Here is a 14,078-nt window from a genome sequence, read left to right on the forward strand (position 1 = left end):
TCACTAGGGTATGTTATCTAGCCTTACCTCTCAGTCTCCTCTGTGGTTACTACCTTCCCCCACGGCCCAAATCCTCTTTCCCTGAGCACAATTACTTCCCCGATTGCTCTACACAATCTCTTTGGACTTTTCCGTCAGTTGTTTCCTTGCAACACTAACTTTTCCTTTATGTATTACTTAGATGTCACCTTACAAAAGGCTTTATAGACCCCCTTGTGGACAGCCTCACGTGCCCCTACAAGCCTGGCATTGCAGTCCTTGTAGTCACCTTATTACACTGTTTTTAAATAGTTTGTCTTCTTCAATAGACTGTTAATTCTGGAAAGGTAGTGTCCATGTTTGCCTTTTTCATTGTTTTATCCCTCGTACCTAGTATTTTTTCAACAAATAATTTCTTGACCGAATAATGAGAGTAGCTTGGCGTTTTAGACCGAAGATAATGCTCTCCAGCTAATAGGCTTGGTTTTCAGATATTCCACTGATTGAATACTCCAGTTACTTTTTCACTTTTTTGGAGCTACCCAGGATTCCAAGTGGGAACCCATTTGCCTGAAAGATTGAGTTCTCAGTCTGTAGAACTACCGCCGACAATGTATGGAATCGAAGGACAGGAATTTAATGACTGATCCAGGAGCGACTGTTATGCCTTCTAGGCAGTGAGCAGGAAAGAGGCCCATCGGGAGTCACCAAAATCACAGGAAAGGAATAAGACTAGCTTTTTCCTGCCCTCGCGGAGAACTCAGCACAAACTACCTCCTCCAGCGCGCCAAGCCGTTAGTCCCGCCCGGTCCAACTCGGCTCCACCCATCTGGCGCGCCCACCACTACTAAACCCTAGCCGCCAGGGTGCGCGACGCATCCCTAAGCCCCGCCTTCTGGGCGAGGGCGCGCTCCCCCTCCCAGCTCGGCCGTAAGCAGTTCCGTTAGCAGCGGGAGGAAAAACCGTCCTCCGCGTCCCCGCCTCTCCGCTCCTAACGCTTTACTCCCTACTCCCCCTGCGACCACTACACAGCCGGCTACGGAGGCCCCTAAAGTACAAACATCCCCCTTGCCCTGGCGTATACTGATAAGTTTTGTCCTTTCTTATTCCATTCGGTCCTAAGGTATTGTATTCATTTTTTGTCAAGAATCTAGACTCACGAGTTTCTTCGGGCGTCAGGAACTTAACCTCTTCACGGAAGTAAAAGTAGAACACTCCAACCCCCTCAGCTGTGGCCGCCTGCATTCCTTCCCTCCCGCCTCGAGGAATTGTGGAGGGAGGGGGAGGAGAAAGTCATAGCGCCTGCGCGGGGAGGCCGCTTTTCATCCGGGTCCCTGTCCGTGCGGTGCAGCAGGTCGGTAGGCGGGAAATGGCGACTGGCTGAAGGAGCTGGTTCTGTTGCTGCTGTGGGCTAAGCGCGAAAGACACCCCACACTGCGCATTCGGGACCATCGCCGGAGCCTGAGGACACTTCTCTGTCGTCACAGTTAGGTAATCCCTTTCGTCCAGACGTTGCCGCTGCTCCCAACCTTAGTCCTCCTCTTCCAGGGCCGTCTGCCGGGATCTCCTCCCCTTCTCAACCCGGTCCTTCAGTGGGTCCAGCGCGTTGGTATGCATGCACTATTGGCGCTTCGTACGTCCGCTGTGTGGAGCCGCTTTTCCGTGGACTTTCCCCTGGGAACGGAAAAGAAGCTCACTTCCCGCCAGCTTCAGCTCTTAGGCTGCGGCCTGTGTTGTGATTTCTGGGGTTAGATTTCACTTCGCTACCCACCCCCACCCCGATCTCACGTTCTTAGCCTCCAACCTTGTGGTTCCTCTGGGTAATTAAGTTAGAAGATCACTATTTCTAACCTTCCTGACCCACCCTGTGTTTTCGGTATTTAATTCTGTTTTAGTAGGGTCCTTTTAGGGGGGCGTTGCTCTACCTCACTTCTTATAAACACCTTTTGAGAATCTGGAAGAAGGGATTTCAGTAAGTTCTGTTTATCTTGTGTACTGTTAAAATGTTGACATTCTTTTTCAAATCAAGAGTGGTAATAAAGAACTGCTCTTGTGGGAGGTCTCTGGTTTCCATAGTGGTCAGTTACGGGCGAATCTTATACTTAATATTCTCTGTTTTCTTTGGGTATCAAATACCTTTGTGAATGTTTACTGTTGCATCTTGAACAGAATTCTGTGGTAAATAATTGCACAGGTAAATCGTGTTTATTTACTTCTCACCCTAGTGGTAGCTGGATGTGTGAATGATGTTAAGCATATTAGAGTACCTTAGGGAAGCCTAAAGAGATACTGCTCGTAAACTTCCCTAAGATCCTGAAATGAAATGTTCTTAGTAGATGTTCCTCCAAGGCAGGGATTTATCTTTATAATGCTAGTAAAGCAATACTAAGATTATTGCTCTACGTGGATATACAAATTAGTGACTTGAAGTGATAGATTTATCTGCATAATTTTCTGATTGTAGATTGCATAATATTCCAACTCACCATTCTTTGCCAAGTTTTACATTTTTATTTGTAAGTCCAGCTGTGTTTTTAACAAAAGCAGGAAAATAGCAAATTAATGCTAGTTTTATACCCATCCTTTCTTTTAAATTTTTTTTTACCACGAATCAAACAAAGATTAAAAATAGTTCATATTTTATGTTAGTTGATTTACAACTCAAAAAGCTTTCAGTTCTGAAGGTTCCACTTACAGAACTTCACTACAGTTAGCATGGTATTAGGATTGAATGTCAGTAATTAGTAGGAATATGCAAACATCATTGTAGCCTTCTTTTGGTAGACTTTGCCCAAGGTCATAAAGAAAGTCAAGTCTTTTACTACAGTGAGTGGAACCTCTTAACTTTTCTAGGACCAATTGAAAAGAGGATGGAAGTGGAGAAGTGGGCTTGTTGGATACTTGTCAAATCATTTTGTTTAAAAAATGGAGCCAAATGTGTGACTTAACAGGATCTAAAATAAGGAGTCTAGTGTTGGCTTTTTTTGTATTTTAATGATCTTTTGGGGTAAGTTTTTGATAAAATTTGTTTTACAGGTAACTTAGTGAGCATTGCAGGCTATGCCTTCAAGAATTTTTCTAAACTGTTGAGTACTACATTCATTCAGTACTTATGCCTTTTTTTTTTTTTTTGTGGTACCCAGAATCAGACTTGGCCTCTTGCATGCTAGGCAAGTGTTCTGCCTCTGACTTATACTCCCCAGCCCTTTTAAAATTTTTAATTTGAGACAGTCACCCTAAATTGTCCAGGCTGCTCTTGAACTTGTGATTCTCCTGCCTCAGCTTCCCAAGTGGCTGGAATCATAGGCATGCATACTTATGTGGTCTTTCAATACTTTTTTTTTTAGTATGGATTGAAAGGATGTAAAAGTTAAGTGGTATAGTCCTTAACCTTGTGGACTTGTAGTTATGTACAAATTCTAAGTAGCATTGGTATATTTTACAATATTTCATTCTACTCAATGTCTCTTGGGCATTTTATTTCTGCTAGTAATATTATTTTAAGAAATTAAGGCTGGGTGGGATGGAGTATGTCTGTAATCCCAGCAATTTGGGAGTCTGAGGCATGAGGATCACAGGTTGGAAACCAGCCTTAGCAACTCAGCAAAGCCCTAAGCAGTCTCAAAATAAAAAATAAAAACGGGGTGGGGATGTGGCTCAATGATAGAGCACCGCTGGATTCAATTCCCAGTACTAAAAAAAGAAATAATTAATAATTGGTGAAGTTTTATCTTTTCCCATTTGATCTAGCTGATTTCAAGTTTGTGATTTTGGTCAAGTGACTTCTTCATGAGATCATTGACATATAATTGTTCTAATTCTTGTTAAAGAAACTTGGACCTAGCTGGTCATGATGGTGCACACCTGTATTCCCAGTGATGTGGGAGGCAAGGTAGGAGGATCATACATAAGTTTAGGGTCAGGTTCAGCAATTTAACGAGGCCCTAAATAATTTTGCAAGATTGTCTCTAAAAAATTAAAAAATAAAAATAAAAAGGGCTGGAGTGTGGCTCAGTAGTAAAGCGCCTCTTGATTCAATCCCCAGTACCAAGAAGGAAAAAAAAGAAAGAAACTTGGACCTGTTATTTAAAAAAAGATATACTAGACTCAAGACTAAAAAATACAGAATTAATTGCTGGATGAATAAAATCGTATTGAATCATCTTAGTCGTAGGAGACTGCTTTGGATTAATTGGTAAAAAATAAAGTGATTTGGGCTGGATTGTGGCTCAGTGGTAGAACACTTGCCTAGCATGTGTGAAGTACTGGGTTCGATCTCAGCACAGTATATAAATAAATAAAATAATAAAGTCCATTGACAACTAAGAAAACACTAAAAATAAAAAATAAAGCGATTTGCCAGAATTTGAAAAAAGCAGTATCTAATTCTGTAGGTATGTTTCTTTGAAAGCATAAAATAGTAAAGACCCCTTAAGTCATGTATATCAAATATGCTGAGAGAACCTCCTATATGGTGTGCCTTTGTGTAATTTGTATGAGTAGTTTAAAAAGTTACCTAGGGCTGGAGTTGATGTAGCTCAGTGGTAGAACACTTGCCTAGCATGTGTGAGGCACTGGCTTCTTTCTCAGCACTGCATATGAATAAATAACAATGGAATCCCATCAACAATGAAAAAAACATTAAAAGAAAAAAGTTACCTAACCATTTTAAACAGGATTGGCTCTGGAGGATCATTTGCTCTACTTTGAGGATGAGGGTATTTAACAGATATGACACCTATTTTAAAACTAGACAATTGCAATTTTAGTTTTCACTTAAATGACACTTGCCCTGGGGCATATTTCTAGCCAGGATATAAATTTGCTAATGACTATATGACTACATTAACTTTTAATTTAAACTCAACCAAACTGTAATTGGAACTACAATACAAATAAGTAGACTAGCTGGTTGAGGTGTGGTATAACTTGTGAATTGCAAGTGCCCAGTTTATTTTGTATGTAGTGTCTAATGGAATTCTTTTGAAAATGCACTGTTTAAAATTACAAATTCAGGGGTTGGGGTTGTGGCTCAGTGGTAGAGCGTTTGCCTGGCATGTGTGAGGCGCTGGGTTCGATTCTCAGCACCACATAAATAAAGGCTCATCAACAACTAATATACATTGATTTTTTTTTTTTTTTTTTTTTTTGTACTGGGGATTAAACCCAGGGGCATTTTACCACTGAGCTACATTCCAGCCCTTTTTAATTTTGAGACAGGGTTTCCCCCATGTGCTTAGGCCTTGCTAAGTTGCTGTAGCTGATCCTGAACTTATGATCCTCCTGCCTCAGTCTCCCTAGGCACTGGGATTACAGATATGTGTCACTGTCTAGCACTTACCATATAAACTTGATGTCAGACAGTTGAGGGTTCAGAGACAACAGAACATAAAAAAAGTTAATGTACTGGCTGTTACTAGGAGAGTTGTGCAATGTAGGAGTGTTTTCTAGAAAAGACAGACATAATCATAGTGAGTAGCTTGGGCCTCTTGGAGTCTTTGGCAGTTTTGTAAATCTGGCAGTAAGGAATGGTGAGACTTAGTGTGGCCCTTAAGTGAATCACAAGACATTACAAAAATGTAATTTTTTTTTTTTTTTTTTTTTTTTTGTACTGGGGGTTGAACCCAGAAGTGCTTAACCACTGAGCCACATCCCCAGTTCTTTTTTATTTTAAAATTTGAGACAGAATCTCACTAAGTTGTTAGGGCCTTGTTAAATTGCAGAGGCTGGTCTTGAACTTGGAATCTTCCTGCCTGAGCTGCTGGAATTATAGGCATGCACCACCACCCTGTCACAAACATAGAATTTAAAAAAAAAATTTTTTTTTTGTTGCACATAGACACAATGCCTTTATTTTGTTTATTTATTTTTATGTGGTGCTGAGGTTTGAACCCAGGGCCTCACACATGCTAGGCAAGCGCTCTACCACTGATCCATAACCCCAGCCCACAAACATAGAATTTTAACATCAGTTCACAATGGACCATTTGACTCTGTTAGGGACCTCATATGTAAAGGAATTATGTATTTATATATTGAATAAAAGGAATTATGTCTAGAGTTCTAGCAGTCAGGCTTTCATGTTAGTTGTCCAAATACAAGGAAATGTGTTTATTGCTGTTGGTTAAAGAAATATAAAACAATATACTAGTAAAAAGGCATTTGAATACTTCAGAAATAATTGGGATTTAAGTTTATTAATAGCAGTTTGTATAGTTCAGGAAACTTTCTTCTAGGATGAAAACTTAATGGAGAAATTAGGAAACAAAAAAAGCAATGAAGTTGTTTAAAATAAATCTTAAGACCCTGTTAGTGGGGCTGTGGTTGTAAGTGGTAAAGTGCTTGCCTAGTATGTGTGAGGCACTGGGTTCAATCCTCAACATCACATTAAAAAAATAAAGATATAAAAAATACAATAACATTATTTAAAAAAAGACCCTGTTAGCAGCATAACCTGATATTTTATAAGTTTCTCATGTTGACTAATGAATGTAATCTTTTGGTAGGAATTTAAAGTATGCTTTATTAAAAGACATATACTGGGCTGGGGTTGTAGCTCAGTGGTTGAGTACTTGCCTCACATTCATGATGCACTGGGTTCAATCCTCATTACCACATACAAAAATAAATAAATAAAATAAAGATATTTTGTCCGTATACAACTAAAAAAAATTTTTTTTAAAAAAGAGAGAATATACTACTGGTTAAATATTCGGGACACACAAAAATGTTTTTTTAAGAGGTAAATATTAGGGGCTGGGATTATGGCTCAGTGGTAGAGCACTTGCCTAGCATGTGTGAGGCCCAGGGTTCAAGGCTCAGCACCATATATAAATAAAATAAAGGTCCATTTACAACACATACATATATACATATATATGAGGTAAATGTGATTATTTGCTGTAGTAATAATTTTTTCCTGGTTATCCCCAAGTATGTATGATTATTCTATTGAATTAGGTTAACTATCTCTTATTAACCTTATAAATATCTGCTTTGGTATATTTTGTTAAATTAAAATACTTATGTAATCCCTTCATTTCAAAATTTTCTTTCTCTTTTTATTTTATTTTTTTTAATGTCCTTTTATTTATTTATTTATTTATTTTTGGTACTAGGGATTGAACTGGGTATATTTTGAGACAGGGCCTCACCAAGTTGGCTGGTCTGGAACTTGTGATCCTCTTGGTTCTCATGCTTCTGGGTTTATGGGCATGTGTTACTAAAATCCTTCAATTTCCTGATGTGCAGATAAAAATTATTTTTAAAGAAAACATTCGGCCTTTGGTTTTTTAGAATTGGCTTGCTTCACTTAGCATTACATTCTCCAACTTCATCCATTTACCTGCAAATGCCATGATTTTATTCTCTTTTAATGCTGAGTAATGTTCCATTGTGTATATATACCAAAGTTTCCCTATCCATTCATCTACTGAAGGGCATCTAGGTTAGTTCCATAATTTAACTATTGTGAATTGTGCTGTTGTAAACATTGATATGGCTGTGTCCCTGTAATATGCTGTTTTTAAGTCCTTTGGATATAAACTGAGGAGTGGGATAACTAGGTAAAATGGTGGTTCCATTCCCAGTTTTCCAAGGAACCTCCATACTGCTTTCCATATTTGGCTATACTATTTTGCAGTCCCACCAGCAATGTATGAGTATGCCTTTTCCCCCCACATCCTAGCCAACACTTATTATTGTTTGTATTCTTGATAGCTGCCATTCTGATTGGAGTGAGATGAATTCTTAGAATAGTTCTGATTTGTATTTCTCTAATTGCTAGAGATGTTGAACATTTTTTCATGTTTGTTGATTGATTGTATATCCTCTTCTGAGAGGTGTCTGTTCAGTTCCTTGGCCCATTTATTGATTGGGTTATTATTATTTATTTTTTTGGCATTAAGGTTTTTGAGTTCTTTATATCTCCTAGAGATTAGTGCTCTATCTGATGTGCTTGTGGTAAAGATTTGCTCCCATTCTGTAGGCTTTCTATTCACCTCACTGATTGTTTCTTTTGATGAGAAGAAGCTTTTTAGTTTGACCATCCCAAAAAACCAAAGGCTAAATATTTTCTTTGATATGAGGATGCTGACTCATAATGGCTATGGGGGGAGTGTGTGGGGGGGGCATAGGAGGCATGGAGGAACTTTAGATAGGGCAAAGGAAAGGCAGGGGAAAGGGGGGCAAGGGGTTAGGAATGATGGTGGAATGAGTTAGACATCATTACCCTAAGTACATGTATGAAGACATGAATGGTGTGAAAATACGTTGTGTATGATCAGTGACTTGAAAATTTGTGCTCTATATGTGTAATATAATGAATTACATTCTGACATCATGTATAACAAATTAGAATAAATAAATAATTTAATAGAAATTATTTTAAAAATATTTACAATCACATTTAAGAAAATTATTAGTTATTTATGGACCTTTATTATTTGTTTATATGTGGGTCTGAGAATTGAACCCAGTGCTTCACACATGCTAGGCAAGCGTTCTACCACTGAGCCACAATCCCAGCCCTATAATCACATTTTAAACAGTCATGTACCCCTACACCGTCAGGGATATGCTTTTTTTTAGGGGGGGGTGTACCTGGGATTGAACTCAGGAGCACTCAACCACTGACTGAATCACATCCCCAGCCCTGTTTTGTATTTTACTCAGAGACAGGCTCTCACTGAGTTGCTCAGTGCCTCATTTTTGCTGAGGCTGGCTTTGAACTCGGGATCCTCCTACCTCAGCCTCCTGAGCCACTGAGATTATAGGTGTGCGCCACCATGCCTGGCAAGGGATATGGTTTTTAATTTTCTCATACATTTTCTTTTTGGGGGGAGATGTCATACTGGGGATTGAACACAGAGCTTCAAATGTGCTGGACAAGTGCTCTGCCACTGAGCTACATCCCCAGCCCCTTAATTTTCCTTTAGTAATAGTAAACAAGAGAGAACTTCTATTATAGAATTATGATTATACTAATTCTTAGATAGTAATTTAAGTAAAAATTTACTTTTTATAAACATTGTCTTCCTCTATTTCGTCCCAGTACTCCTCTTTTTCTCTAGCCAGTATTGGCCTAGCGATTGAGCCCAGGGGCACTTTAACACTGAGCTATATCCCCAGCCCTTTTTATTTATTTTGAGACAGGGTCTTACACTGTGTTGCCCAGGCTGGCCTAGAACTTGTAATTCTCCTGACTCAGCTTCCTGAGTATCTCAGATTACAGTTGTGCTACATTATGCCCAGTATCACATATGGAAGTTTTTTTTGAAAAGGTATAAATGAATAGTTATCTCTCTCCCCTTGCCCAGTTTTGGTGAGAATTACATTAAAAAAAAAAACAAAAAACTCGAAGGAAAATTCTGCTAAAATTAAATTTGATTTTTTAATCTAAAGAATTATTTGTTGATACATCCAGTTAGTATATTAAAATTTGTTTGTATATAGGTGAGTCCACTTAAGAAAAAATTGTGCACATTCTGTAGAAAAGAAATAATATGTTTTAAAATAATAACCTGTGTCAAGTTGCCTGTCAGCTTGTTGAGAAAGAGAGTGAAGTGTAGTACTTAGTTCTTATGAATTATGATCTATATTCTTGCTAAAATAATGTTTTTCTTTTTTTCTTTTTTTGAGATGGGGTCTCGCTCTGTTGCCCAGGCTGGCCTTGAACTCCTGAGCTCAAGCGATCCTCCTGCCTGAGCCTCTTGAGTAACTGGGATCACAGGTGGGACTGTACCTGGCTAATATTTTATTTGGTTTTATTTATTTTTTGCAGTATTGGGGATTGAACCCAGAGACACTCTACCACTTATCTGCACCCTTAGCCTTTATTTTTTATTTTGAGACAGGATCTCCTTATGTTACCCAGGCTAAGCATGTACTTGAAATCCTCTGGCCTGGGCAAGTAACTGGAATTACAGGTGCATACCACTGTGCCAAGCCTAACATTTTATTTTAAAATTTTATTGGAATGAATTTTCTTACACATGGCATTTTTTTTTTTTTTTTTTGTAAAATGTTACGTTTATTTTTACAAAATTATGTTCAGTGGATACAGTTAAAACAATCTCTATTAAAACTTAGGTTACAGAAGTACAAATATCTCATTGTGTCCATAATAAATACTGACTTTTTCCCTAATGGGATTTTTGATAAGGACATATGATTTTAAATTGGGGTGCTAATAATAGTACTTAAAACAGGGGCTGGGTCTTTTGCTCAGTGGAAGAACAACGTGGTGAAGCATGCGAAAGGTCCTGGTTTTGATCTCTAGCATTGCAAAAAATAAGAAAAGAAACACCTATCTGAATGACTACCTTACTATGTATTTTTAGTGATCAACTGAATGATGTCATCTTTTTAAAAATCAATATGTATTTACATAGTTTTTTAGTCATCAGTAATCTAATAGCCCACATATTGTTTTTCTAGAGAAAATAAATTAATCATGGTTTTAGAAAAATCACTTTTTTGTGTTGTTGTTCATTGAAAGAAACTTTGAGGGGGAACCCTCCCATAATTTTTCCAGCCTAACTTAGCAGCTCTTTTATTCTTGATATAGTTTCTACATTTTGTCAGATGTTTTTGATTTATTTTGTAGTTTCTGAAGAAGCCTATATTATTAACTAATAAGATAAACAGAAATATATAAGTAAAAAATGATTCACCTGCCTATTCAGGTGCCTGAGGCAGGAGGATCAGAATTTCAAGGTCAGCCTGGGCAATTTAGTGAGATCTTGTCTCAAAATGAAATTTTAAAAAGGGTTGGAGATATAGCTCAGTGGTAGGGCAGCACTTGCCTAACATGTGTCTAGGGAAAACAAAAAAAAAAGAAGTCCACCTATATTTATCACACATTGTATTGTGAAGGAAAGAAAAAGATGGTCCCTTTCTTGGGAGTTGTTACTCTATATGATGCTACTGTACTTACTCATTTTCCCCTAATTGATTTGATTTTTATTGGGAGACAGATATCTCTTTCTCTGAATTCATTTAATGACTTAGGGAAGTAGTAAACAATAAAAATGAATAGCTGTTGATACCTGAGCCATTGATTTCATCAGCCTGGAAATACAGACTTCAGTGGAAATAGATGCTACCACTTTTAAAAATATCATTTGGTGATGACTTTTAGCTTTTTCTTTCTTTGATATAAGTGTTAATATGAATTTTTTTTTTTTTTTTTTTTTTGGTACCAGGGATTGAATTGAGGGTCAGATGACCACAGAGCCACATCCCCAGCCTTTTTTTTTTTTTTTTAAATTTAGAGACCGGATCTTGCTGAGTTGCTTAGGGCCTCTCTGAGTTGCTGAGTGTGGGTTTGAACTCTCAATCCTCCTGACTCAGCCTCCTGAGCTGCTGGGAATACAGGCATGTGCTACCATTCCTGGCTAGGAGTTATACCATTTTTAAGGTAAAGTAAAAATTAATGGCTCCTTAGAATTTAGGAGCTAGTAAAGACCAGAGCTGTCACCTAGTCCAATAATGTCTGTGTTTTAATTTTAGAGATAGTAGAGGGTCATCTAGTTCAATAACATCTGTATTTTATTAGTGCGGAACTATTCTGAAAACTGTGTGTGTGTGTGTGGTTGTGGGGATTGAGCCCATGGCCTCACATATGCTATACAAACACACCGCCACTTTTTATTTTGAGGGTCTTGCACAGCTGCCCAGGCTGTGATCCAGCTCTGATCCTCCTATTTCAGTCTCTCAAGTAGCTGGGATTACTGGTGTGTGCCACCACACCTATTCTGAAGGCTTTTTAACATGGTAACGTTTATTTATTTTCTCTTGGTGCTAGTGATGGAACCCTGGTCCTTATCCATGCTAGGCAGATCCTCTATCATTGAATCACAGCACCAGCTCCCCCTAACTGCATATGTGTTTATCTTTACTAAAGTGCTGCAGGATTAATTTTTTTTTTTTTGGTAAAACCTATATGTAGTGAAATGCATAGATCTGATGTCCAACACCTTTTTGTTGTTGTTGTTAAATAGTGTATGCTGGGCAAGCACTGTATCACTGAGTTACATCCCCAGCACTTTTTAAGTTTTTAAAAAATTTTGAAACAGGTTCTCATTAAGTTGCCCCAGCTTGCCTCAGAGTTGTGATCCTCCTTGTGTCACCCTCCTGAGTAGCTAGAATTATAAGCGTGTACTACTACAAATGTCCAATAACTTCTTATTTCCCTTTCAATGTGTGATATATTAGTATATTGTTATTCTCCTTTATTCAGCAAATATGCTTGTTTGAAAGACAGCGCAGTAGTTAGTTTTAGATAATTTGTTAAGAATCTTTTATATGCAGTATACTGTTTTCCTTTTATGTTTTTTAGGAAGAAATTTGTGCGCTCAAGATCTCAGTAGCAACTGAGTTTTTATCATTATTATTATTATTATTATTATTTATTATTATTATTATTATTAACATAGACAAATTGAAACCATAATTGTCTGCCTCAGAGGTTGCTTAGTATCAGAAATTTTGTTAAGAGGAAGGAAATCTTATGAGGAAGAACATTTTTAGTTTTATTTACACACCCTTTTTGTGAGCAAGAATTGATTAGTGTAGTGAGGACTGTTTGTTTCAGTGATATAGTTTTCCTCCCATCCTCCCCCGTTTCTTTTTCTTTTTCTTTTTTTTTTTTGTGGGGTGGTGGTACTGGGGATTGAACCCAGGGTACTCTACACTGAGCTACATCTCCAGTTCTTTTTATTTTCTATTTTGACATAGGGGCAAGTTTACGGGCTTGTTAAGTTGGCAAAGTTGGCCTCAAACTTGTTATCCTCCTACCTCAGCTTTTGAGTAACTGGAATTGCAAGTGTATGCTATCAGGCCCAGCCATTATGTATTTTTTGAGAGAAATGAAAAAAAAATTATGCTTTATTTCAACCAAGATTAAGTTATGTATATCAGGCAATTGGAGTTATAGATAAGCTCTGTGCCTTCAAGACTGTTTCAGTCTAGTACAGTTATATATATATATATATATATATATATATATATATATATATATATATATGTATATATATAAAGGTTATTTCAATAGAAACAGATTATTTCTGTGTGATTTATTAAGTAGAGATAATTACAGGGTTTACACAATGAATTTGTGGATGTGGAGTTCATTATGGAGAATGATACTTGGACTGAATTTTAAATAATGATAAGAACTGGTTGAAAGAATGAAGCACAAAGTGGATAGGGAACTGTTATTATTACTGCAGCCTAAAGAATGAGGCAACTGCTGAGCATGGTGGCCCATGCCTGTAATCCCAGAGACTCAGGAGGCTGAGGGGCAGGATCATAAGTTTGAGACCAGCCTCAGCAACTTATATCCTAAGCAACTTAGTGAGACCCTGTCTCAAAATAAAAAATAAAAAGGCTGAGGATGTGGCTCAGTGTAAAGCACCCCTGGGTTTAATACCTGGAACAGGGTGGGGGTGGGGGATGAGGCAGCTAATAGCAATGAAAGGGAAGGAAAAAAATAAAAGGCTAGAGAGTAGATCTGGTAAGGTTATATACAAACCCAGAGAGTAGTTTTTATTTGGAAGGCAACTGATGGGAAATCTGGCGAGAGAACTAGGTAAATTTGTGCAGTGTGGAAGGTGGATTTCCACAAGACAAAAAGTATTTTGGAGCTAAAATCTTCAGGATTTAATGATTGGTTGTAGGTAATAAGAGAAAGGAGTGGTAACTAGAATGTTTAGGATGACTTCTAAGTGTCTGGCTTGGTTTCAAAGCCTGAGCTGTGATGAAGAATGTAATAGGTAAAATAGTAGGAAGAGTAGATTTTGGTATAGTGTGGAATGGGAAAAGTAATTCAATTTTAGGTGCCAAGTCAGAATATTGAGGAGGCACTTGGATGTGTGTCTGAAATTTCAGGTGGTGTTAAAAGAACTAACACAATCAATGTTGTAGTTAAAATGAACATTTGGAAGAGATTCTTTGTCCACTCCCACATCCCTTACCTTTAATCCTTTTGCCTGAGTTGCAGATAAGTTTTCTTTTAGAGGGGGTGTACCAGGGATTGCAGGGGCACTTGACCACTGAGCCATATCCTCAGCCCTATTTTGTATTTTATTTAGAGACAT

General features: G+C 37.9%; 2 protein-coding genes across 9 annotated transcripts in view; one reads left to right on the plus strand and one right to left on the minus strand.

The window, feature by feature from the left end:
- Window positions 1-1,246, minus strand: part of LOC143395407 (endogenous retrovirus group K member 113 Env polyprotein-like) — a 114,188-nt gene extending 112,942 nt beyond the window's left edge. For all 3 annotated transcript variants that reach the window (XM_076850722.2, XM_076850721.1, XM_076850720.1), the window contains exon 1: window positions 1,140-1,246. The gene's annotated coding sequence lies outside the window, so the exon portion shown is untranslated. The remainder of the gene's footprint in view (window positions 1-1,139) is intronic.
- A 33-nt stretch (window positions 1,247-1,279) lies between these two features.
- The window catches only part of Ctdspl2 (CTD small phosphatase like 2), an 84,129-nt gene continuing 71,330 nt past the window's right edge, over window positions 1,280-14,078 (plus strand). For 4 of the 6 annotated variants that reach the window (XM_076850727.1, XM_076850729.1, XM_076850723.1 and 1 more), the window contains exons 1-2: window positions 1,321-1,470; window positions 9,619-9,709. The gene's annotated coding sequence lies outside the window, so the exon portion shown is untranslated. Of the gene's footprint in view, window positions 1,471-1,542; window positions 1,589-9,618; window positions 9,710-14,078 lie in introns of those variants that run through there. The other 2 variants (XM_076850724.1, XM_076850725.1) reach the window with 2 other exon arrangements.

This window comes from Callospermophilus lateralis, chromosome 3 (genome assembly GCF_048772815.1).
Source record: "Callospermophilus lateralis isolate mCalLat2 chromosome 3, mCalLat2.hap1, whole genome shotgun sequence".
NCBI classification, from domain to species: Eukaryota; Metazoa; Chordata; class Mammalia; order Rodentia; family Sciuridae; genus Callospermophilus; species Callospermophilus lateralis.